We start from the raw sequence: 26,192 nt of genomic DNA, 5'->3' as shown, positions 1-26,192 counted from the left end.
AAACAAGACAACCTCCACGGCACACCTAACCAACGTTATAAACACAATCAGCACACGCATCTCTAACAAAAAAAGTCGGCATCAATAAGGTCGTCCCCATTGGTCTCATCGTCATCGCTTCTCCTCAAGCCAGCAAGCCCGACTCAACGAAGAGATCCTCGCAACAAGCTAGTCGACTCTTTGCGTAAAAGACCGGCAGATACGATTTATTGACGAGCTCCAAGAACAAGATATGCAAGACATAACCATCGGTTCAATTTGTATATACACTCTTTAGTCTTTACATTTGATCGATCTATACGATGGGTGAATGAGGACCGTGTTAGTTGATCTCCACGTCCTCGACCCAACGGTCGAGTACGACCCTGTCTCGCGTCCTGATCGCGGGCGCCCAGCCACGTCTGGTTGGTGAGCTCTTGTCGCCAGCACCACATATAAAAGAGGTGGGGGCCGGGGCACGGACGCCAAGGTTCGTCCGCCGCCATCCTCCCCACCAACACAGAAACCCTAAGCCACCCGATCTTGTGAGGCGCTGTAGCGGCGGGAAGCCCCACCAACATCGCCGCCACTCCTCCGTCGCCGCCATGGCGAGCTCCTCGTCGAACAAGCACGATAGTATGGAACCCCACTGTTTCTCCTCTAGTTTTCGTCCCGGTTAGACATGTACTCGCTAGATCCAACAACTAGAGATCCTAATAGTCTTAACATTGGTATCAGAGCTAGCCTAGGTTGTTGATCTAGTTGAGGTAGTAACCCAAACCGGGATAGATGAACGAAACAGAGAAGTTTTAGTTTCTTAGCAAACCCTAACCCTAGATCGGTCCTAATCCGAGAAGAAAACAAAATACAAAGGGGAAAAGAGAGGGAGGCGGCATACCTGCCGGCCTCCACCTCCGCAGAGGCGTTGTGCCAGGGCTCCGTGGCCAATCCGCTCGACGACGGCGTCCCCACCCGCAAGGGGAACGCGCGCACCGACGAGAGGGTAGGCAACAGCGCCGCCATCTCCATGCGCGACGGCCCGCTTCAGCGGCAACCGTCGCCGTCCTCGTCTGCCTCGCGCCGCCGGTGTCGGGTGTGAGAGAGAGGAGCAAAGGGAGGAGAGTGAGGGTTAGGGTTTTAGGGGCGCCTCCTAACCCGGTTTTGATCGACCGAGAGCAGCGCGCAGCCGTCCGATCAAATCCGACGGCCAGATTTTTCCAGGAGACGTTTTCGGGCCAGAGAGAGGAGAGAAGAGGCCGTGGGCCGGTGCTGGGCGCGGCCCCTTTTCGGCCCCCTGCGAGTTTTCTCTTTAACAGAGAGACTGAGACTGAGCCCATTTGGGTTGTTTTGGCCTATTTTTGTTTTTGTTTCCAGTAATATTTTCTGTTTTAGTTTCTGGAAATAGTTTAAGAATAGGAATAAAAGTGAGATATGGATTTTTTTCATGTGGGTTAAAATTAGAAAATTAAGTTAAGTTTCCGCTGTGCTAGTTAAGTTGAAGTCATATTTTATTTTTTCCTAATTTAATTGGAACCAACGGGAAAATTGAATTAGGAAATGAGAGTTATTTATTGAGTATGATGATTTTATTTAATGACCAACGTTGTTAATAAAATTGTATTAAAATTGTATTCCGCAAGATTCAGAGTTATCATTATTGATTCTATTTCTGCCCAACGGTGATGTAGAATTAATATTGAGAAGTGCCATGTTTTAATTTGACCAACGTTGAATTGACTCATTTTGATGAAAATTTTGTTTCAGGAAATCCAATGAGTTTTATCTCGGCTATTGAGCCCCTTAATGGAGGGAACTATGGCTCATGGCGAGAGAAGATTGAGGTGGGGTTTGCTTTGACCTCGACTTGGCACTGATAGGCTTCTCCCATAGAACCTAAGGACCCCGTGAGGGCGACAAAGATAGTGAAGTTGACTTCAACAGAAGGGTTCTTGACCACGGACCAAAAAGAATGAAGTACGATCTTGATCGTGCTAAGTGGGACTCGTCCAACAGAAAGTGGCTTGATGGTGAGCAAGAGCTCTGTAACATCCCTGGATTTGGGGTTATAAAAATAGAGGAAACAAATGTGTGCATTGTATTCATGCATAGAAAATCCAGGGAATTTTCGCGCTTTCAAATAAAATATGTCACAGTAACTGAAGTTTTACTTGAATTAATGGAATTGAAGTAGATCATCAAGTCAAACGCTATAAACCTCAATGTGACTTTGCTAAAACCTTGTTTTGGGTAGAGATGATTTGATCTATGCGTTAGATCAAATGGAACTAAAACCAATACAACAACACATTAAGCAATGATCAATTACTTGATCTTCTAAAAGATCATAATATGGTATTCCTTGCCATAACATATGCATATTTATTCAACTACAAAGCAAGTAAAAATAAAATGGAGAAACTATTCTTAGCTTATCTTTTCCATGTCATACACTAGTACATGTTCATACCATGAACCTCATGGTATTCCTTCCACTTCATTCTTGGATTCATGACAAGGAGATCAACAATAGTATTGTTCCTAGTTCCACTTATTCTATTCTTAATCCAAAATAATCCAGAGAAGAGAGAGATATCTATTAGAGAAGCAATGCAATGTCAACACTTGAGCTAAAGGACTTGGATATAATCCAATTCATTGTGAAGTGGTGGGGTAGTACAACTTTAAAGGAATAGAACCACATTATTGACATTAAGAAATAAAGTAGGAACCATTCAAGCAAAGATAGCCAAGTGGAGACTTAACCTATTTATACTTATGGAGATATTATGAGTACCTCATACACACTAGAGTAATCTTGTCTATATAAGATACTCAAGCTAAAGTGTTACACTCAAGTTATTTGAGCAAGCACTTGATCTTGGGATTGAGAATCAAATCTTCTTAGTTATACTTTGGTAAGCCAAAACCTTAATCATCACGATTGGGTGTTTATGATAGAACCTTTAGAATACTATTAAGAATAAATCCAAGGAACAAGAATCCATCAATAATCACTTGAAACTATGAAACAATGTTCAGTGTAGCAAATAGGGATTCCTAAAACCAAATATCCAAAACCTAGAAATGAAGATGGTAAGATAAGTTGACAAGGAAACAATTAATGGGGAATAAGTTGATCATGTCTTGAGCATAATTAAGCTTTGGAGATATAGAAGTATAAATTAAACCATAATTGATAATCAAATGTCATCCATCAAATAAAATCATAGGGAGACCACTAGTTTCCCTAAATCCTTTCCAATATCTTTAGAAGGGAAATAATTGAAGAATAATAACACTTTGCCAAGTCAATTAGCTATGCCAACCTTATATATATTTTGAATTAACTATCCTATAATGGGAGGAAGGTCAAACCCTAGTATATTCTCAATTTCTCCAGTTAGTCACATGTTCTTTAACACTTGGAAACCCTACACCACATTCCCATTCCATTTATGCTTCATTTGATAAGCACAAGGAAACCCTATTACCATGATCTCCATTGAAGTCACAATGATTGACCAATTCAATATATTTAGAAAGAAAGGCGTGATTATAAGCCCAAATAGTCACCCTACACATTAACATGGATGTGTATCATCACCATAGTATTATACAACTGTTCCTTAGGTAAAGAATGAGAATCATTCCTTTGTTTCCAAAAGGATGACTTAAGAACACCCTACTAATGGCAAAAGGACTAAGCCAAGATCATTTCTAAGCCGTTATAAACATGTGTTAAACCTAAATGGTGTCTATGTGAGCACACTTAGAAATAAACTTATAAGAGTATTCCTAGTAATAGGAGCGTACTTTCAGAATCACTTATACAATACAAGGTTCCTAAATTAAATTAAGAGGTTATTCCCAAACTCAACAAAATAATATTAGAAATGGATTAGTTCCATTAACATATTTACTTTAAATATAGAGTTATGCTTTAAATCCAACACAACCAATATACCTACAAATATTAAACATACAATGTAAGCACCTTGATTCTAACCGAAGAAACACATTCCAAGTTATCTGAGACATGGTTGAATTCAAATAAGAAATTCAAAACAGAAAATGAAAATAGAAAAATAAAAGTGGAGAGGGGCTTACGAGGCTTACCTTTCTGGCCAAGCCCAATACCGCAGCCCAGCAACACAGCCCACGTTCAACCCAACACCAGCACATCCCAGTCCACTTACCGGCTCGCTCTGGATAATCAAGAGACGAGCGTCGTCGTCTTCGTCTCATCCTCTGCACGAGCCTCAGCTCGACAGCACAACGACAAAGCTCCACGTCCCGGCCGCCATTGCTGACCCCACGAACGCCGACGACCGCGAGGAGAGGTATAAATACCACGGATAAACCCTAGCCCCTCAATTTTTCCCTCTCTCTGCTTCAATTACGAGAAGAGACGAAACCCTAGCTCCCGGACCACCACCTCTCGCCGTTGATTGGGGCATTCCCAAGCCTCGCCGTGGATGCTATCATCATCACCACCCTCGACTTGTCACTGAGCAAGGAATTGAGCCAGAGCGTCCCAGAGCGTCCTCGCCGAGCTCATCTTCTCCGATGCCGGGAGGAGTCAATCTCATCGAATGCGACCACCTCCGACCTCGCCATCGCATCCATCGCAATTAGGGTGAGCCGCTGGAGCTCAAGCATCCCTCATGTCAACACCCGGATTTTTAAGTCCAGATGTCTATTATGCCATTCATCGCAATCCCAGGAATATTGTTGTTGCGAGACATAACAGTCGATATCATAAGTCATCATTCATTACAAACCATACTTGTCTTACACATTCAGATCACATGATCCAATATTACACAAATAGTTGATCTAATGATCAACGAACACAATTCATAGCGGAAGCGTAATAGAAGTGGACTATCTAATCCACAGGCCAACGCTTGACGTTACAAGAACTCCTAGTTGTCGTAGGCGTCTTGCTGGTCGTCACCTTCGTACTGCTGCTCCCCTTCATAGTCTGGCCATTGGAATAGCCAGGGACACAGCCGTGAGTACTTTAAAGTACTCGCAAACTAATACTAGTGTAAGTACTATCAATTCTAGTATTGGGGTGCTAAGCTCTAGTTTATTTGCATAAAGCCAATTTTAGTTCACAAGCATTTGATAAAAGACTCTTCAATTGCTAACTAACCCAAGTGGGAACATTAGTGTCATTCCCACAACTCTGTTGTGATTCAAGTCAAGTCACCAATTCAGTTCATCAGCTCTTTTCAAGAAAAAAAACAACTGACAACTGGTACAGTATGGCCTTTCCAACCGTCCGTAACCGTGGACACGACTATTCGAATAGATTTACACTCTGCAGAGGTTGCACACTTGTGCCACAACATTTGATTACATCCATCGGGGATAACCCCGAATCATCGTAACTCAGTACGCGGATCATCAACCATAACCTTTCACTTACATACCCTAGTATAGGTACCTCTCCCCATGAGCTTGGCCTCCCGATGAAGACAAACCGTCAGCCTGGGAACTGCACAGGGCTTGGGCCGGACAATTCACCTCATTTCACATCATATCACCTTTAACGGAGGCAGCCTCGGCATAACCCCTATGATGCTTGTTCAGAGGGAACCTACTAAGATGCATAAATTTCCAGTTAAGGCCTACCCATACTCAGGTATTGTGGGGGTACTCAAATATTGGAAAGGTATCGCATTCAAACCACCCATCAGTTTTATCAAAGTTCACCATATCATTCACAAGACATATTCACCTTCCAAATCTTTCAATAGAATGACTTCATCATTCCAAGGTTTTCAAATTCATTTCAAACTCACAAGTTCCCATCTAGAGTAGTCAAATTTTATTTGTTAGCACTAGCAACTAGTCATGAGGGGTGCTACTTAACTCATAAGCTCCTTAGGCTAAGTTTGATACTCTTGCTCTACTCTAAACTTAGACCAAAGTTAACTATAAAAGTAAGCTTTAAAATAAACAAAGTAAAAACTTGCAATGTAAAAACTTGGGATGGGATCATTAAACACAAGGTAAAGTGGAGTGGTGCCTTTCTCATGAGAGCTTTGCACTTGCAAGAATATTAGCTTGCCTTGAGTGGTGTACTGGTCAAAGTGGTCTTCCTCCTCTTGATGATAGACCTCCTCCACCTGGTACTCTTCGGTGCTAGCGTCTAAAAACGGATACGAAGTAACAATCACCAAACAAGGTTCAAGAGCTATACTAAGCACACACAATGGGTTCACACAACCATCCTAGCATTTCATACTTACTAGTATGTGAGTTGGCTTTGTTTTTCTTTTTAAGAGAAAAATAATTTCCTCTCATTACAATATGTAGATTAGAGTTTCTATTTAGTTCTTGGAGGAAATAATTTCCTCTCATTGAATTTTATTAAGATTTAAGCTTCTCCAAAAATCATGCATGAATCCATGTTGACCCAAGTCAACCATTCATCATCATCATTTGGGGAAAATAATTTAAATGAGGTAGAATACCTCATACCATTTATCAATACCACTTATTATTTAATATCACCAAGTAATTCCATGTGAGAGTAATTAGACCAGGGTCACAACTTAATATGAAAGTACTTGGGACAAGATTTAAATGAGAGCAAGCCTCTCATACAATTTACATAATAGTTTTGGACCATATCATTTGACTAAAATAGCCATATAGTCCTTTATTTAAACTAGGCCATGATCACTCAAAGTAATCATGCCATATTTTTGCAGAAACAATTAGTGTAAGTGAAATGTGAGCTATGAGAGTTGAAATCGACTCAAAAGCATTTTTGGTTGATTTTTAATATTTGTTTGAAGTTGCAAAAGTCCCTGCCTTATTATTTTTGTCAGATTTAATCTACATAGAATTTAAAGGTGAGACCAGTGTAGTTGTGTAGATCTTTTTACTAGCTTTCCAACGGTATGAAATTGACCAAATTTGGTTGAGCCAATCTAATTCTATTCAATTTTGAAAACAGGGCTGAATTTGATTTAAACAGAAATTCGAAAATTCAAACAATTTTGGCCGCGCGGGAAAACTAAACGGGCCCAATCGATTTAAACGGTGCAAAGCCAGCCCACGACGCATCCATGCACGCGTGGGCTGTCTGACGGGTGGGCTCCACCCGTCAGCGTCTATTCTAACGCGAATCGGTACGGGGGATTCTGAGACGCAAGATTAGATCGCGATCCAACGGTGCAGGGTCGTCGTCGCCGGCGAGAAGAACTCCCTGGTGCGGTGGAGCAAGGGGGTCGGAGGGCTCACCGTGGCTCCAGCAAGGGTGGGCAGTGTGCTCGGTGACGATGTCGACGACGGCGAAGCTCCAGGTACCGGCAGCGTGTCCTGGGGCGGCTCCAATCGACGGCGAGCTTCCGCGGTGGCGCACGGCAGTGATGAAGCGATTGGGCGGCTGCAGTGGCTAATCGAGGCTGTGAGGTGGTCGAGGAGCTCGAGGGAAGAGAGGGGAAGGCGATGGTGTGAAGATTTCGACGAGGGGAGGCCTCTATTTATAATGGCGGAGGTGGCCGTGGGGTTGCGGCAAGGTCGACAAGGGTGCGGGCTCTCCGGCGAGCTAGCGGGCTAGGCGAGGGCGCTGCGGTGTTCAACACATCCGTGCGGTTCTCCTGGCGGCGACGGCTAGCTTAGGCGGTGCCTAACGCGGTCGGGATGTTGCGAGAGGTGGCGCGCCCGAGGCGGGGTTTGGTCGCCGTCTCCGGCAACGGCGGGCGTGGGTCGGTGTCGAACTCATGTCTGGCGGCGTCGCGGTGTCACGGTGGTGCTCAACATGCAGAGAGGGGGTCCAGAGGTGGAGCGAGGTGGCGAGGCGACGTGTGGCCGTGGCGTGCCCGTGGGCATGCGCACGACGTCGTCGGCATGGCCTGGGTGCCATGGGCGCGTGCTTGTCCGGCGCGTGTAGTGCTTTTCTCCGGCAATGGCGCGCGTAGATGGATGCAATAGGGTGTGGTGGCACGAATTGGCACGGTGGCCAGGGTTGGGGAAGGAAGGAGAGAGGGGAGGGTGGACATGGTGCTCATGGCCGGCATGGCCATGGCTATGCCATGTGTAGTGGAGAGGGAACCAGGGGACAGGTTTGAGCCAAGTGGTGAGGGTAGGGTTGGCCAAACACTATTTGAAATAGTGTTTTGGATTTGAGTTAAATTTGCATTCCAAATTTTTGTCAAATTTTCTCCATGCAAAGCAATTCCAAAATTTGAAATTGGGTTGGTTGGTTTGGTTGCCAAAGACCAGAGACACACAGTGGTGGTGGTAGAATTTTAAAAATAAAAGAAATGCAAAATTTGCAAAGTGGGGTGATGTTGAAGTTGTTAAAAAGTCCCAACTTTGCTTGAGCATAGTTTTTGATCCAAGATGAATTTGCAGTGGTGGTCTTTACCAAAGTTGTTCACCTTGATGTGTACTTGGATGAGGTGTAAAGAGTTTGAAAAGTTTGGTTTGAAAATCTCAAACTACAGGGCTCAAAGTAGTGATCAGACTAGAATTGGCAGATTTGACCATTAGTGCATGTGAGCACTATTTGATCCCAAATTTGATTTGTTTTGATTTCAAAAGTGTTTATAAGTGTTTAGTAACATTCTCCAACCATTGGTGCAAGCCAAAATGGTTTAGGTTGAAGAATTACAAAAATGGCATAAACCATATGTGAGGGTTTTAGGGTTTCTTCATTTTATTTCTTTTCTTTTTCTTTGGTTTGTTTGTTGATCTTTGCATGATCAAACAAGGGTTTTAGGATGTAGCACAATAGCACAAAAGCAATCATCATGGCAATTCACACAATAATGCACAAGTCCTATGCAGGGTACTATATGCACATAAAAGTTTTTGTTAGTTCCAAAATTTGGGTATTGAACTTCTTCTCTTTCATTGATTTGAAATTTGCATGTTACAAACCCTTCCCCCTTACAAAATATCTCGTCCCGAGATCTTAAAGAAAATCAGGTACTAAAGAGATCTGGGTACTCCTTCTTCATATAGTCTTCTCGCTCCCAAGTGGCTTCGTCTTCGGTATGGTTGCTCCACTGAATCTTCAGGAACTTGATACTCCTGGTGCGAGTGGTTCTGAAAGCTTCTTCCAGTATGCGAATAGGCACTTCGCGATACGTCAAGTCCTTGTTGATATCCACCGATCTGTGATCGATGTTCTTGAAAACTTCGGTCTTCTCGGGCACTTCTAGACACTTCCGGAGTAGTGAGATGTGAAACACGTCGTACACAACCGACATTTCTTCCGGTAGTTCCAATTGATAGGAGACTTCGCCTCGGCGACTCAGAACTTTGAAGGGTCCGACATATTGGGGTGCAAGCTTTCCTTTGAGCTGGAATCTCTGCATTCCTTTAAGGGGGGATACTTTGAGATACACAAAATCTCCGATCTCGAAGGTCATCTCTCGGCGTCTCTTGTCGGCGTAACTCTTCTGTCTTGATTGCGCCGTCTTGAGGTATTCGCGGATCTTGTGCACCTTCTCTTCGGCTTCTCGAAGAACATCCGGTTCAAAGACTTGGCTCTCTCCGACTTCCGACCAATTCAGAGGGGTACGACACATCCTTCCGTACAGGGCTTCAAAGGGGGCCATTTGTAAACTGGCTTGGTAACTGTTGTTGTACGAGAATTCTACGTAAGGCAGGCAGTCTTCCCACTTAGATCCATATTCCAGTACACATGCTCTCAACATGTCTTCCAGTATCTGGTTGACTCTTTCAGTCTGTCCATCGGTCTGCGGATGATACGCGGTGCTGAAATTCAGCCGGGTCCCTAGTCCTTCATGCACTTTCTGCCAGAATCTTGAGGTGAATTGGGATCCCCTATCTGACACAATTGACTTCGGGGTTCCGTGCAGGGCGACTATTCTGGAGATGTATAACTCAGCTAACTTTGGGCCTTGGTATGTGGTCTTGATAGGGATGGAATGGGCTACCTTGGTCAATCTATCAACAACTACCCATATAGAATCATTTCCCTTGCTGGATTTGGGCAAACCTATAATAAAGTCCATTCCTACTGAGTCCCACTTCCATTCTGGAATCTGCAGTGGTTGCAGCAGTCCTGCGGGTCGCTGATGTTCCGCCTTGACTCTCTGACAGATATCACACTTGGCGATGTAGCTTCCGATTTCTCTCTTCATTCCATGCCACCAAAATTGTTCCTTTAAGTCTTGATACATCTTGGTTCCTCCGGGATGGATTGAGTAAAGGGTGTCATGAGCTTCTTTCAGGATGACTTGCTTCAACTCAGAATCTGCTGGCACACATAGGCGTCCTTTGTACCAAAGAACTCCGGCTTCATCTTCGGTGAATCCCGGTGCTTTCGCTGCAGCTATTTGACTCTTGATTCCGTCGATGCTAGCGTTTCCCTTCTGGGCTTCTTTGATCTGGCTAATCAAGGTGGGTTGAAGCTCTATGCTGGCTAGGAATCCTTCACTAACTAGTTCAAGTCTAAACTGTTCAAACTCATGAAACAGGCTAGGTTGCTCGATTGCGATCATGGAGTTCAACTGACACGACAGTCGACTCAGGGCATCTGCTACCACATTGGCCTTGCCGGGGTGATAGTGAATTTCCATGTTGTAATCCTTGATCAATTCTATCCATCTGCGCTGCCTCATATTCAGCTCTTTCTGGGTGAAGATATATTTCAGGCTCTTGTGGTCGGAGTAGATCTCGCATCGATTACCCATGAGGTAGTGACGCCAAACTTTCAAAGCTAAGACTACGGCTGCAAGCTCTAAGTCATGGGTTGGGTAATTCTGCTCATGTTGCTTCAGTTGTCTTGACAAATATGATATCACTTTGCCTTCTTGCATTAACACACATCCAAGGCCAATCTTGGAGGCGTCGCAGTAGACGTCAAAGGGCTTGGTGATGTCCGGCATGATCAAAATTGGGGCTGAGGTCAATCTACTCTTGAGTTGCTGGAAACTTTCTTCACATTTGTCAGTCCATTCAAACTTCTTGTCCTTCTTCAACAGTTGGGTCATTGGTCTAGCTATGCTTGAAAAGCCTTCAACAAATCTACGGTAATATCCGGCTAATCCAAGGAAAGCGCGGACCTCAGTCTGGGTGGTTGGGGCTTGCCATTCTGTAACGGTCTTGATCTTGGCGGGATCTACGGCAATTCCTTCTGCAGACAAGATATGTCCCATGAATCTGTTGCGGTCAGAAACCCACCGGCGAGCAACGACGGGAAACACAGTAGAGCCGGGAGGCTCCCAGGACTGCGGCTGGCCCTGGTCCCTCGAGCGACGGCCCGCAAAGCCTCGGCACGCACGTCCGATGCTGGTGCAAGGGCGTGCCACCTGACCTATACCTGGTCGTGAAGGTGATGGATTTGCTTCGCTCGGTTTCCCGCATGGCATACACGTAAACATTAAATACGATCCTTGATCGGCTCTCGAGTTGTCCTCGTGAATCGGCTCAAGGAGCCGATCCACCCATGGTTCGTATGAGGTCTACGATCACATGGTGGTCCTGCTTGATCAATATAAAGCTGAAACGACCTACGACGATTTAGGGTTTTCACCACATAATCGGAACATCCTACGCGTGATTGAGCACGGCAGCCACGCACGGTGATAATAAACCGACCCTAGACAAGGCCTAAAAACCAACATGAAGTTGATCCCCGGAACATCTTATCTAGGGCTAGCAAACTACACCCTACGTGCTACCGGATCCTTCAACCCGTTTGCAAGGCCTAACTATGCAGATATTAAACTAATCCTTGAAGAACAAGGAGCAATCATAACGGATCGGATCTACTAAATAATGATCAAGCGAGGTGCCGCCCTTACACCTAAGATAGGTGTAAGGGCGGCTAGACGTCTAAGGGTTGCATGGACAAAAGCATGTGACACGATGAAACAATGCTAACCCTAACACATCTACGATAACTACGTTGCTCGCCATCAACAAGGCTTCAGCACGAGCAACGCATGAACGACGAATAAACGTGTCTCGCCTAGATCGCAAGATGCGATCTAGGCAGCATGATGCTTACCCGGAAGAAACCCTCGAAACAAGGGGTTGGCGATGCGCCTAGATTGGTTTGTGATGAACGTGATTGTTGTCTTTCTCAATAACCCTAGATACATATTTATAGTCCGTAGACTTTCTAACGTGGGAATAATCCCAACCGTGCACGAGCCAAATTCTATCTAACCGACACGTATCCTACTATATTTACAGATACACGGGCAAACTAGCCCAAACTTTGTATACAAGGCCGGTTCATGTATTTCTTCCATGTATATCCTTCAAGCCCATCTTAATCGCGGCCCACCTCTGATCCGGTCAAATTCTGGTGATAACACATGCCCCCCTGGTTTTGGAAATGATAATTCCAAAATCACTCTGTTTTTTCTTCGTCGGGTCATGTCGTGGCAGAGTAGAACCACTGCAGTATCCTTCATCATGATGCCTTGCCTTCTCAACTTCTCTGCGCGATTTGACAATTCTTTGGCACCACTTCCCCAGAAACTGCTGTAACATTAACTCTCCACCATATCCCTTTTATTTAACCGCATCGAGCAGTTTGCTTCTCCATCCCCTCCTCATCCTCTGTTCCTATGTAGTACTCGAAAACCCTTCTTCCACCATGGACTCCTCCTCCTCTTCCTCCTCCGGTCTTTCCTACCGGTCTTCCTCCTCCCGCGAACCGGCGCCGGAGGATATACGCGCCCCGGAGCGATGGGACGAGGCGGACTGGGACTTCTCCGTCTGGTCAGAGGATGATGAATCCCTGATCGATGGGGAAGACAACCTCCATTTCCTCGTTGATGGGGATTCGGAGGAGGAGGACGACGATGATGCTCTCTGGGGCGAAGACATCTCTTCCGATGAGGAGGATGAGGAAGTGGAGGAGGACACCTCCTCCGACGAGTACCCGCCGATGAAGCGCTTCCGCGCCGGGTCGGATGATGATGACGACGATGATGACGAGGAGGAGTACGGGGCTCCTGCCGAAGGCTACGGCAACAACGATGAGGAGCCCGCCGGTAGCAGCGCCGACAGCAGCCACGACAGCACCAACGAGGGCAGCAACGACCCTTAGACTAGGACTAGTAGTATAGGACTAGTGGTAGTAGTGTATTAGGCATCGGATGATCCTTTTGAGAACCATCGGCTCTTTCTTGTAAAGTCGTTCCTTTGAATCAATAAGAACTGTTCTTCCAATTTGACTCTCCATTTATCCAATTTCAAGTCTTCCATTTGCCGCACCAAGAACCGATAGCAACGTATCGGACTTTTCCCCTCAAACGCCCATGAGGCCGGACTCAAATACCAATTTAGACGAGTCATCCAAGCACTCCTCAAATTCGGATCGTAATTTAATATCTGACCATAATACTTTGCAACTCTAAAGCCGATGGCCGTTCATCGGCTGTTTTGAAAATCCAGCCTCCTTCGAGGTTAGATAGTTTTGCCGATGATGTCCCTTCATCTCCTTGCAGCAACAGGACGGTCCAGACCACCGTAGATGATGACGGCTCCCCTTTCGCATTCCTCCCAGCAGCCTCCGGTGGTCCTCTTTTGCAAAAACTCACCACCTTTGAAGAGGGTTGTGATGCGAGCCGGCCGATGACACCTAAATCGGCTTCAAAAAGCAGAGTGTCTACTAGGTCAGCTGCCCCCGAGCCTCGGCCAAGGCGAGAACAGCGGTGAGGAAAGTAGGCTGCCGAGGAAGACTCTGAAGCGCCAAAGCCCTACTCCAGCTGAAGAAGGCTCGCACGTAAGTTTCGCCCATTTGGCTGATTTCATTCATCCTTCTAGGCTCTCGCAGCATACTTGCATTTCTTCTACAGACCTCTACTGAAGAAAACTCTAGTGAGGACACACAGTTCAGTCGAAGGGACTCGAGCTCGGGCAATTCTGAGAAAACCACCACACAGAGCCAGCCAGACTTGCCACCGTCGGCTTCCAAGAAAAGGTCAGCCCCTGAACCTGCCGTTTACCAAACTCCCATCAAAGCAGGGCAGGGCAGCCTACAAACAAAGAACCGATGCATCAAGAGAGCTCGCAAGGAACCGCAAGCCTCTCCATCAAACCAGGAGATATCAAACGTAAATCCATCCTCTCCTCGGCTCATTTTGCATGCCGACCCCTTGTCGTTCTTATCGGCTAACCTCTTCCTTTGCGGATCGATGACACCTCCGGTGGGGAAGTCGAGGAGGTACCCATGCCATCCGCCACTCTGGCCCTAGCAACTTCTACGAGTGTAGTTGAGAAGGTGGCCAACTTGGCCAAACCGACAGCAGAAACACCAGAGCCGATCACCTCTTCTTCCGTTGAAAGCCGATATTGCAGAAAAAATGCCAACGGCTTAATGAGCAAAAGGCTGCCTTGTACGCCAAAACTGACACATCCGAAAGCTGAACTGAAGACCGACTTGGCCGAAATCCGCGCCTTGAACACGCAGCTGGTAGATCCTGTGTAATTTGTACTAGAGTCGATGGCTGTGCATCGGCTTTACTTGTATACTGTTGTCTTCGCATATTTTCTCAAGTCGATGTCTGTGCATCGGCTGTGACTTGCATGTACATTTTTTTTATGGCCGATTTTCTATCGGCCCCCAATATTTCACTGCACATGTATCGCACATGTTCATCTGATTAGGTGCCCCCCGAGCCGAATCTGTCAGGTAACTGCAGATATTGGCTCTGTAGTTAGCCAAGACACTGTACTTGAACGTCGGCTCCGTCAGGACCAATGTTGACTTCTTCCAGCTCATCAGCCGACGTAAACCCGTTGCCCGTTAGATCAACGTTGAACACAGGCAGAACGTATGGTGAGGATAATTTTGGCCGATTGCTGGAATCGGCCTTCATGTTGATTGAATTGCTCAATGAAGATTTACATCTTGGTCTTGCTTTACTATAACCACGTGACATGCTTGAGACAAGATTATCCCTTTTTATTTTTTGGGGCCGATCACAAGGATCGGCCTTGCCACGTACGTCCATAGATTTTGCTCTTGTTACACGGTCGGGCCGGTGGATAAGACCAGCCTCACCCCGTCCTTCGTCACGTCGATGCGCTCGCGGTCGTCCAAAGTGATGCCCGAGAGTGGCTCTTGGCCTCGTCGTCTCCCAAACGTTCATGCCGGCCGTTGAAATCTCGGCTGAGTCATCTGCGTGGACGACCTCTACTTCATCTCCATCCCACCGTATTAAACATTGGTGCATCGTGGATGGAATGCAACAGTTGGCGTGGATCCAATCTCTCCCTAGCAGGACAAGCATAGGTGCTCTTGCTATCGACAATAAAGAAAGTCGTAGGGATGGTTTTCCTTCCTACGGTCAGATCCACGTTCAGAACACCTTGTGCTTCAGATGCTTGGCCGTTGAAATCGCTCAGTGTAACATTGGTCTTGATCAGATCCGAGCTAGAGCTTCCCAACCGACGTAGCATGGAGTATGGCATAATGTTGACTGCCGCTCCGGTGTCCACCAAGCATCTTGTTGACGAGGCTGCCCATTGATATAACCTCGTAAGTACAAGGCCTTCGGGTGTCCGTAGCTCCTTTCTCGTGGCTTCTCAAAGATAGCCGGCCGTGGGCCGCAGTCAAGTTGTGCCACGGGTGCTTCGTCTAATCTCGGAGCACAAAACTCCGCCGGAAGGACGAACACCATGTTTGTGCCGGCCGATGTCTCATCATCGGCTTTCCTTTGTCCGGGGCGCCACTCTTTCTTTTGTGGCCGACCTTCTTCGTCCGCAGTTCGCTGAATTTTCGCGGCCGGATCAGGCCGCGCCTTCCTTAACGTGTGCGGGTATAACCTTTCGGCTTCCTCCAAACCACGTAGTCGCCGAACCCTACGCTTTTGGGAACGGCTGAGTCCATCGGGGCACCACCTTGGCCGGTGGTACTTATCTTCTTCTTCTTCATCATCGTCTTCTAACTCCTCGAGATCTTCCACCCGAGAGGACTCGGCGTGCTTGTTCCGAGGCGGGAGAGGCCCTAGACGTTTGAACATGGACACGTCACTCGCATCCTTCTTCTTCTCGTCTACATTCTGGCGGTTGCCGATTGTAGGCAATCGGCTCATTCCTCGAATCCCGGCGATGTACCGAAGAAGGGACAGTCCCGGTGCCTATCCACGTCGTCTTGCTCTCTTGACTTTTCCTTGGCGTGGCGCTCATATCTCTTCTCGTCGCGATCATGCCGACGATGTCTCCTCGGCGTCCCTGCTAGCCAGACGATCTCTTTCGTCATCGTCGTCGTATCGTCGGCGTTGGTCGTATTGACTCACGTATTTGTTGAGGAGGTGATCAGAGAGAGGTCGCTGATATCTCACATTCTTCACTTCTCCCTCTGTGATGTAGCGCTTGCCATCGTGCCGGAGCCGATCGCGCGGAACGGCTTCCTCTTTGTCCTTGTTATGAGAGCAGCTGCCCTCGTCTCTGTCCTTACCAGGGTGGTGCCCAGGTCCTACCATGTTGATGTTGAACGAGAAACCTGGCTGGCACCTCCCAGGGTAAGTGCACTCCACCATGTTAACGGCGGGGAAGGGTGTGTGTCGACTTTCATGGCGTACTGGCTGAAAATTAGACGCCCTTGTTCTATCACCATTTGGATCTGCTGACGCCACACCCTACAGTCGTTGGTGGCATGGGTGAACGTGTTATGCCACTTGCAGTATGGCTTTCCGTTCAGCTCTCGCGCAGCTGGGGATCTTGTGGCCTTCGGGTACCTTTAGCCGCTTCTCCTTAAGTAAGAGGTCGAAAATTTGCTCAGCTTTGGTCACGTCGAAGTCAAACCCTCTTGGAGGACCTTGTGGCTTAACCCATTTGCAAGACACGGGGCTTGCCCCCGAGTCCATTCAGCCATCGCTACCTCTTGATCTCCCGCGAGCCTTCATCTTCATCCGCCTCAACCAGGACCACCGAACGCTTGAATTTATCCTGGTACACCTCTGGGTGGTGCTGTTCATATAATGACAGCTTCTGCACCATATGCGCCAGTGAAGGGTAGTCTGCTTGGGAGGCCACATCCTTGATCGGTGATGCGAGACCCACCACCGCCAACTCGATCGCTTCTTTTTCGATCACACGAGCCGAATAGCATCGGTTCCTAACGGTCCTGAAGCGCCGGATGTATTCCGACACTCGTTTCTCCGCGCTTCCGTCGTACTTGTGCTAGATCGGCAATGCCAGCCTCGGAAGCCTCCGAGTGATACCGCATGTGGAACTCGTTCTTCCAATCGCTTCCAAGTCCGGATGGAGTCTGGTGGCAGCGATGTGTACCATCCGAAAGCCGATCATGTGAGGGACTGAGCGAAGAACCTCACACGTAGTTCATCTGATGCTGAGATCGTGCCCAGCTGTGCCAAATATCGGCTCACATGCTCGATTGAGCTGGAGCCATCTGACCCACTAAACTTGGAGAATTCAGGGAGCCGATATTTGGGTGGTAGTGGGATCAAATCGTACTCGTTGGGGTACGGCTTGGAATAGACGATTGCCCTCCTTTTCGGCACCATGCCGAACCGGTCTCTCAAGATTGTACCGATCCGATCCACGGTGCCGGCTGCGGGAGTCGAACTCGAAGATTCGCCGGAGTGGCATACTTAGCCAGCCACGCTTGCTTCTCAAGCTCCGAGCCAACCGCAGGAGTTGAGCTCGGAGGTTCGTCGGAGTGGCATACTTAGCTAGCCACGTCTCGCTTCTCAAGATCTGATCCGAAGCTCCTCCTCGCTGTTCCGAAGTCCCCGTCGTTGCGGTCCGGTTCGCGAGTGCCCATTTACCGCAGTCCGGCACATATGTGCACGTGTACCCGTGAGGGATCTCCTTAGGCGCCTCATACAAGAACCGGTAATCACTAGGGTCACCACCGATCTTGTAGACGACGAATGCCGGTGAACTCGGCACTTCCGGTGCTGCCAACGCGGACGGCAGCGGTGGTCGGGACCGGAGTGGTATCTCTCCTTGGTGAGTCCCTAGAGCAGGTCCCGACGGCGAGTACCGATGCCTCATGATTTCCCGGATCACCCGAAGGGCAACACGCTCCAAAGTGTTCACCGGGCTCTCGGAATGGCGGTGCAGCGAATGAGCTACCATGAAATTAATCTCCCGACGCGAGACCCGGTGCGTTCTTCCGACGGGGCAGACAGGTCCACTCCATCGAGCGCGCCTTCGTGTGAGAACCCTTTCCACCTAATGCCGTGTGAGCGGGTTCTCCGGAAAGAGCCGATGAGGTCGGCTTCGAGGATAGCTTTGACCTCGTCATACTTCTTCTTGAGCTCCTCGGCCAGATCTTCGTACGTGATCGGAGTACCTTCCGCCATCTCAGATGTAGATGGCGATGCAGTTGATGTCGAAGACTGTCCCATCGGGCGTGCCAGAATGTGTTGCGATCAGAAACCCACCGGCGAGCAACGGCGGGCAACACAGTAGAGCCGGGAGGCTCCCAGGACTGCGGCTGGCCCTGGTCCCTCGAGCGACGGCCCGCAAAGCCTCGGCACGCACGTCCGATGCTGGTGCAAGGGCGTGCCACCTGACCTATACCTGGTCAGGAAGGTGATGGATTTGCTTCGCTTAGTTTCCCGCATGGCATACACGTAAACATTAAATACGAGCCTCGATCGGCTCTCGAAGTTGTCCCGTGAATCGGCTCAAGGAGCCGATCCACCCATGGTTCGTATGAGGTCTACGATCACATGGTGGTCCCGCTTGATCAATATAAAGCTGAAACGACCTACGACGATTTAGGGTTTTCACCACATAATCGGAACATCCTACGCGTGATTGAGCCTGGCAGCCACGCACGGTGATAATAAACCGAACCTAGACAAGGCCTAAAAACCAACATGAAGTTGATCCCCGGAACATCTTATCTAGGGCTAGCAAACTACACCCTACGTGCTACTGGATCCTTCAACCCGTTTGCAAGGCCTAACTATGCAGATATTAAACTAATCCTTGAAGGACAAGGAGCAATCATAACGGATCGGATCTACTAAATAATGATCAAGCGAGGTGCCGCCCTTACACCTAAGATAGGTGTAAGGGCGGCTAGACGTCTAAGGGTTGCATGGACAAAAGCATGTGACACGATGAAACAATGCTAACCCTAACACATCTACGATAACTACGTTGCTCGCCATCAACAAGGCTTCGAGCACGAGCAACGCATGAACGACGAATAAACGTGTACTCGCCTAGATCGCAAGATGCGATCTAGGCAGCATGATGCTTACCCGAAGAAACCCTCGAAACAAGGGGTTGGCGATGCGCCTAGATTGGTTTGTGATGAACGTGATTGTTGTCTTTCTCAATAACCCTAGATACATATTTATAGTCCGTAGACTTTCTAACGTGGGAATAATCCCAACCGTGCACGAGCCAAATTCTATCTAACCGACACGTATCCTACTATATTTACAGATACACGGGCAAACTAGCCCAAACTTTGTATACAAGGCCGATTCATGTATTTTTTCCATGTATATCCTTCAAGCCCATCTTAATCGCGGCCCACCTCTGATCCGGTCAAATTCTGGTGATAACAGAATCCTATTTCCTTCAACCAAAACTCGCATTTGCTGAACTTGGCGTACAACTTGTGCTGTCTAAGGGTTTCTAGGACAAATCTCCAAATGTTGCTCATGTTCCTCTTCGGATTTGGAGTAGATAAGAATGTCATCGATGAAGACAATGACAAACTTATCCAAAAAGTTCATGAAGATCTTATTCATGAGGTTCATGAAATAAGCTGGGGCATTGGTTAATCCAAACGACATGACATTGTACTCATACAACCCATATCTGGTGGTAAAAGCAGTTTTTGGGATATCAGTGGCACGAATCTTCAGCTGATGATAACCAGTCCTAAGATCAATTTTAGAAAACACTTTGGCACCGGTCAACTGATCGAACAGGTCTTCTACCTTGGGTAGGGGGTACTTGTTCTTGATGGTGACATCGTTAAGCTTACGGTAATCCGTACATAAACGAGTGGCACCATCCTTCTTGTCCACAAACAAAACTGGTGATCTCCAGGGTGATGCACTAGGTTGAATCAAACCTTTGTCTAACATATCATCAAGTTGCTTCTTCATCTCCACTAGCTCTGTTGGGTTCATACTATAGGCTCTCTGGGCTATAGGTCCAGTTCCGGGGATTAACTCGATGATAAACTCGATATCCCGATCAGGGGGCATACCGGGTAGATCATCCGAAAACACATCAGGGTATCGACAGACGACCCTGATCTGATCCAGAGTTGGCTTGGCTACACTTTGGTTGCAGGTAAACTTTCTGGGCAACCTTTCAGATACATGTTCTACTAGGATACCAGTGCTACTGGTCATGGTGATGGCTTTCTTGGCACAGTCAATCAATCCATGGTGTTTTGACATCCAGTCCATTCCTAGCACGACTTCCAAACCTTTGGTTCCCAGAACAATCAGATTGGCATAAAAATCTATTTCATGGATTCTGATAGGCACATCTTTGCAAAATTTTCTAGCTTTGGTGGTTGACCTAGGTATTTGAACTATCATAACATGCTTCAAACTGATGGGGTTGATTTTACTTGTGCATGCAAAGTCTTCAGTGACAAATGAATGCGATGCTCCAGAATCAAACAACACTCTGGCAGGTACTGAGTTAACAGAAAACATACCCAGTACAACATCTGGTGCTTCTTGGGCTTCTTCTGCATTCATGTGGAAGAGATGGCCATTGCGGTTATTGGGGTTGTTGGGGGCGAACTTTCTGCCGGTGGAGACGCGGCGTTGCTGCTGAGCAGGTGCAGCGGTGTTGGCGGCATTCTTGGCTAACCTCTTGGGGCACTCGTTGGAGTAGTGTCCCACCACTCCACACTCATAGCAAGTGATGGTGGACTTGTCCTTGGGGGCGACGGGGATGGCGTTGCTCCCAGTCCTCGGAGCATTGGCCTGGTTGAGCTTGCCCTCCATCTGGATGGCGGAATCCACTAAGGCTTCAAGGTCGGCAAAGGGGATGTTGACTAGCACCGTCTGCATCTCGTCATGCAGTCCGTTCAGGAATCTCTCCTGCCTCTTCTCGGTGGTGTCGGTCTCGTCGGGGGCGTACCTTGACAGTGTAAGGAACCTATTGCGGTATTCTACCACCGTCATCCGTCCTTGCTTGAGTTCTCGGAACTCGTCCCTCATCTTCTTAATTAGACCCGGGGGCACGTGGTACTTGCTGAACTTGAGCTTGAAATCTGCCCAAGTCATGACTTGTCCTGCGTTCATGGCACGGTGCTGGTCCACCAGGCTCGGGCTGGTCCTGCAAGGTAGTGAGTGGCAAACAAGACCTTCTCTGCGGCTTCAATTCCCGCTACTTCCAAGTTGTTCTCCATGGTCTGGAGCCAGTCATCGGCATCGAGTGGCTCTTCGGTCTTGCTAAACACCGGAGGGTTGGTGTTCTGGAAGTTCTTGAGTTTTGATCCCGGGTGATCATGGTTTCCGTGGCTGTGGTTGTTGTTGGCGATCTTTTGCAGTGCAGCTATGTTGGCTAGTCTTTCAGCTCTCTCATTCTCTCGATCTGCCATCAGGGTCTGTAGCAGTTGCATCATGGCGTCTTGATTTGCACCGCGGGTTGGAGGGGCCATCTGAACATTGAGATAGATCATGAGATAAGAGGGAATTTTCTATGGCTTATTTGGGTAAGTTCAAAAATTTAAAACTTGAAGTCTTTTGATGTAGACAAACACACATTCATTCATTCAACATCACATTTTACAAGCTAACACACCCATGGTTTTAAGAACCATTTTTCTCGAGCTACGATACAAGGGACGGGATACAACTCACACCTACATAAGTGATCTAGTGCAACTACTCCTCATCATCCACATCGATCGGGACGAAGTCATCGGCTCCGGCCTCCAGGAACTCGTAGTCCTTGATGTCAGTGTTCTCGTCTTCCTCGAAGTCATCATCGTCACTCAGGAAGGCTCCTCCTCCCTGAATGTCTTCACCTTCATCTTCCATCTCTCTCAGCTGGTCCTCTTGGGCCTTGACAGTGGCCTCCAAGGATGCTATCTTGGCGCGAAGACGCGTGATGGTAGCGTCCTTCTTGGCACGCTGCGAGCGGAGTGACTTGCGGTCCTTGGCAAGCATCTTGATTGCATCGGCATGATGAGCCAGTGCAAGGTGAGTCTGGTTGGCGTAGGCGCGGGAGTTGTCCAGCTCCTGCTGAGTCTGGTACATCATGAAGTCCAAATGCTCAGCGTGGTGCCTCAACTCGGGGTGGGGATGCAGCTCCATGGGTACTCCGGCGGCATCACGCCTCACGAGGTGAGCATAGCTAGACGCTAAGAGTGCTACCACGTTCTGCCCGCACAGACGGGCAAGTGCTTCCTGAAGAGCACGTGCGAGTCCGTCCAGCCGGCTTGCTCTCCCCGAAGGAGAAGAGGATCCTCTCAGAAGTAGGAGGCTCCATCTTGCCCCTCAAGTCAGTGGTGATGATCCACTGAAGCTCCCCTGCGGGCTGGTCGTTGACTTCGATTCCGTGGAACTCGGGGTGTGGGTGTCCAAGAAAGTCCGACACGGCATTGAGGTCATGCTCGAAGATCAGACTCCCGCCATTCCCAAGCTGGTAAAACTTGGTGTTGATTGGTTCATTGGGCTCCATCTGAAAGTGAATTGGATGAGTAAGTTAGAGAAGTGAACAAGTGTGTCCAAATTTTATGTAGATTCATAAGGAAGAGCATGATTCATCAATTTGAAAAGATCTCAAGGAAAAGAGTGTGAGTAATTTTTCATAAATATGCACTTCATTTGGTTTCAAAACTAAGTTTTTCTGAACGTCCATTCTAACTAGGGTCTTCTAAGGTCAAACAATGGCTCTGATACCAACTTGTCAACACCCGAATTTTTAAGTCCAGATGCCTATTATGCCATTCATCGCAATCCCAGGAATATTGTTGTTGCGAGACATAACAGTCGATATCATAAGTCATCATTCATTACAAACCATACTTGTCTTACACATTCGGATCACATGATCCAATATTACACAAATAGTTGATCTAATGATCAACGAACACAATTCATAGCGGAAGCGTAATAGAAGTGGACTATCTAATCCACAGGCCAACGCTTGACGTTAGAAGAACTCCTAGTTGTCGTAGGTGTCCTGCTGATCGTCACCTTTGTACTGCTGCTCCCCTTCATAGTCTGGCCATTGGAATAGCCAGGGACACAGCCGTGAGTACTTTAAAGTACTCGCAAACTAATACTAGTGTAAGTACTATCAATTCTAGTATTGGGGTGCTAAGCTCTAGTTTATTTGCATAAAGCCAATTTTATTTCACAAGCATTTGATAAAAGACTCTTCAATTGCTAACTAACCCAAGTGGGAACATTAGTGTCATTCCCACAACTCAGTTGTGATTCAAGTCAAGTCACCAGTTCAGTTCATCAACTCTTTTCAAGAAAAAAAAAACAACTGACAACTGGTACAATATGGCCTTTCCAACCGTCCGTAACCGTGGACACGGCTATTCGAATAGATTACACTCTGCAGAGGTTGCACACTTGTGCCACAACATTTGATTACATCCGTCGGGGATAACCCCGAATCATCGTAACTCAATACGCGGATCATCAACCATAACCTTTCACTTACATACCCTAGTATAGGTACCTCTCCCCATGAGCTTGGCCTCCCAGTGAAGACAAACCGTCAGCCTGGGAACTACACAGGGCTTGGGCCGGACAATTCACCTCATTTCACATCATATCACCTTTAACGGAGGTAGCCTCGGCATAACCCCTATGATGCTTGTTCAGAGGGAACCCATACTAAGATGCATAAATTTCCAGTTAAGCCCTACCCATACTAAGGTATTGTGGGGGTACTCAAATATTGGAAAGGTATCGCATTCAAACCACCCATCAGTTTTATCAAAGTTCACCATATCATTCACAAGTCATATTCACCTTCCAAATCTTTCAATAGAATGATTTCATCATTCCAAGGTTTTCAAATTCATTTCAAACTCACAAGTTCCCATCTAGAGTAGTCAAATTTTATTTGTTAGCACTAGCAACTAGTCATGAGGGGTGCTACTTAACTCATAAGCTCCTTAGGCTAAGTTTGATACTCTTGCTCTACTCTAAACTTAGACCAAAGTTAACTATAAAAGTAAGCTTTAAAATAAACAAAGTAAAAACTTGCAATGTAAAAACTTGGGAAGGGATCATTAAACACAAGGTAAAGTGGAGTGGTGCCTTGTTCATGAGAGCTTTGCACTTGCAAGAATATTAGCTTGCCTTGAGTGGTGTACTGGTCAAAGTGATCTTCCTTCTCTTGATGGTAGACCTCCTCCTCCTGGTACTCTTCGGTGCTAGCGTCTAAAAACGGATACGAAGTAACAATCACCAAACAAGGTTCAAGAGCTATACTAAGCACACACAATGGGTTCACACAACTATCCTAGCATTTCACACTTACTAGTATGTGAGTTGGCTTTGTTTTTCTTTTTAAGAGAAAAATAATTTCCTCTCATTACAATATGTAGATTAGAGTTTCTATTTAGTTCTTGGAGGAAATAATTTCCTCTCATTGAATCTTATTAAGATTTAAGCTTCTCCAAAAATCATGCATGAATCCATGTTGACCCAAGTCAACCATTCATCATCATCATCATTTGGGGAAAATAATTTAAATGAGGTAGAATACCTCATACCATTTATCAATACCACTTATTATTTAATATCACGAATTAATTCCATGTGAGAGTAATTAGACCAGGGTCACAACTTCATATGAAATTACTTGGGACAAGATTTAAATGAGAGCAAGCCTCTCATACAATTTACATAATAGTTTTGGACCATATCATTTGACTAAAATAGCCATATAGTCCTTTATTTAAACTAGGCCATGATCACTCAAAGTAACCATGCCATATTTTTGCAGAAACAATTAGTGTAAGTGAAATGTGAGCTATGAGAGTTGAAATCAACTCAAAAGCATTTTTGGTTGATTTGTAATATTTGTTTGAAGTTTCAAAAGTCCCGGTCTTATTCTTTTTGTTAGATTTAATCTACAAAGAATCTCAAGGTGAGACCAGTGTAGTTGTGTAGATATTTTTACTAGCTTTCAAACAGTATGAAATTCACCAAATTTGGTTGAGCCAATCTAATTCTATTCAATTTTGAAAATAGGGCCAGTATTGAATTTGATTTAAACAGAAATTCGAAAATTCAAACAATTTGGGCCGCGCGGGAAAACTAAACGGGCCCAATCGATTTAAACGGCGCAAAGCCAGCCCACCACGCATCCACGCACGCGTGGGCTGCCTGACGGGTGGGCTGCACCCGTCAGCGTCTATTCTAACGCGAATCGGTACGGGGGATTCTGAGACGCAGGATTAGATCGCGATCCAACGGTGCAGGGTCGTCGTCGTCGCCGGCGAGAAGAACTCCCTGGCGCGGCGGAGCAAGGGGGTCGGAGGGCTCACCGTGGCTCCAGCAAGGGTGGGCAGTGTGCTCGGTGACGATGTCGACGATGGCGAAGCTCCAGGTACCGGCGGCGTGTCCTGGGGCGGCTCCAATCGACGGCGAGCTTCTGCGGCGGCGCACGGCAGTGATGAAGCGATTGGGCGGCTGCGGTGGCTAATCGAGGCAGTGAGGTGGTCGAGGAGCTCGAGGGAAGAGAGGGGAAGGCGATGGTGTGAAGATTTCGACGAGGGGAGGCCTCTATTTATAATGGCGGAGGTGGCCGTGGGGGTTGCGGCAAGGTCGACAAGGGCGCGGGCTCTCCGGCGAGCTAGCGGGCTAGGCGAGGGCGTGGCGGTGTTCAACACGTCCGTGCGGTTCTCCTGGCGGCGACGGCTATCTTAGGCGGTGCCTAACGTGGTCGGGATGTTGCGAGAGGTGGCGCGCCCGAGGCGGGGTTTGGTCGCCGTCTCCGGCAACGGCGGGCGCGGGTCGGTGTCGAGCTCATGTCTGGCGGCGTCGCGGTGTCACGGTGGTGCTCAACGTGCAGAGAGGGGGTCCAGAGGTGGAGCGAGGTGGCGAGGCGACGTGTGGCCGTGGCGTGCCCGTGGGCATGCGCACGACGTCGTCGGCATGGCCTGGGCGCCATGGGCGCGTGCTTGTCCGGCGCGTGCAGTGCTTCTCTCCGGCAATTGCGCGCGTAGATTGATGCAGTAGGGTGTGGTGGCACGAATTGGCACGGTGGCCAGGGTTGGGGAAGGAAGGAGAGAGGGGAGGGTGGACATGGTGCTC

This window comes from Lolium rigidum, chromosome 6 (assembly GCF_022539505.1).
Source record: "Lolium rigidum isolate FL_2022 chromosome 6, APGP_CSIRO_Lrig_0.1, whole genome shotgun sequence".
Lineage (NCBI taxonomy): Eukaryota > Viridiplantae > Streptophyta > Magnoliopsida > Poales > Poaceae > Lolium > Lolium rigidum.
The sequence above is the reverse complement of the archived record's forward strand: the minus strand, read 5'-3'. Positions refer to the sequence as shown.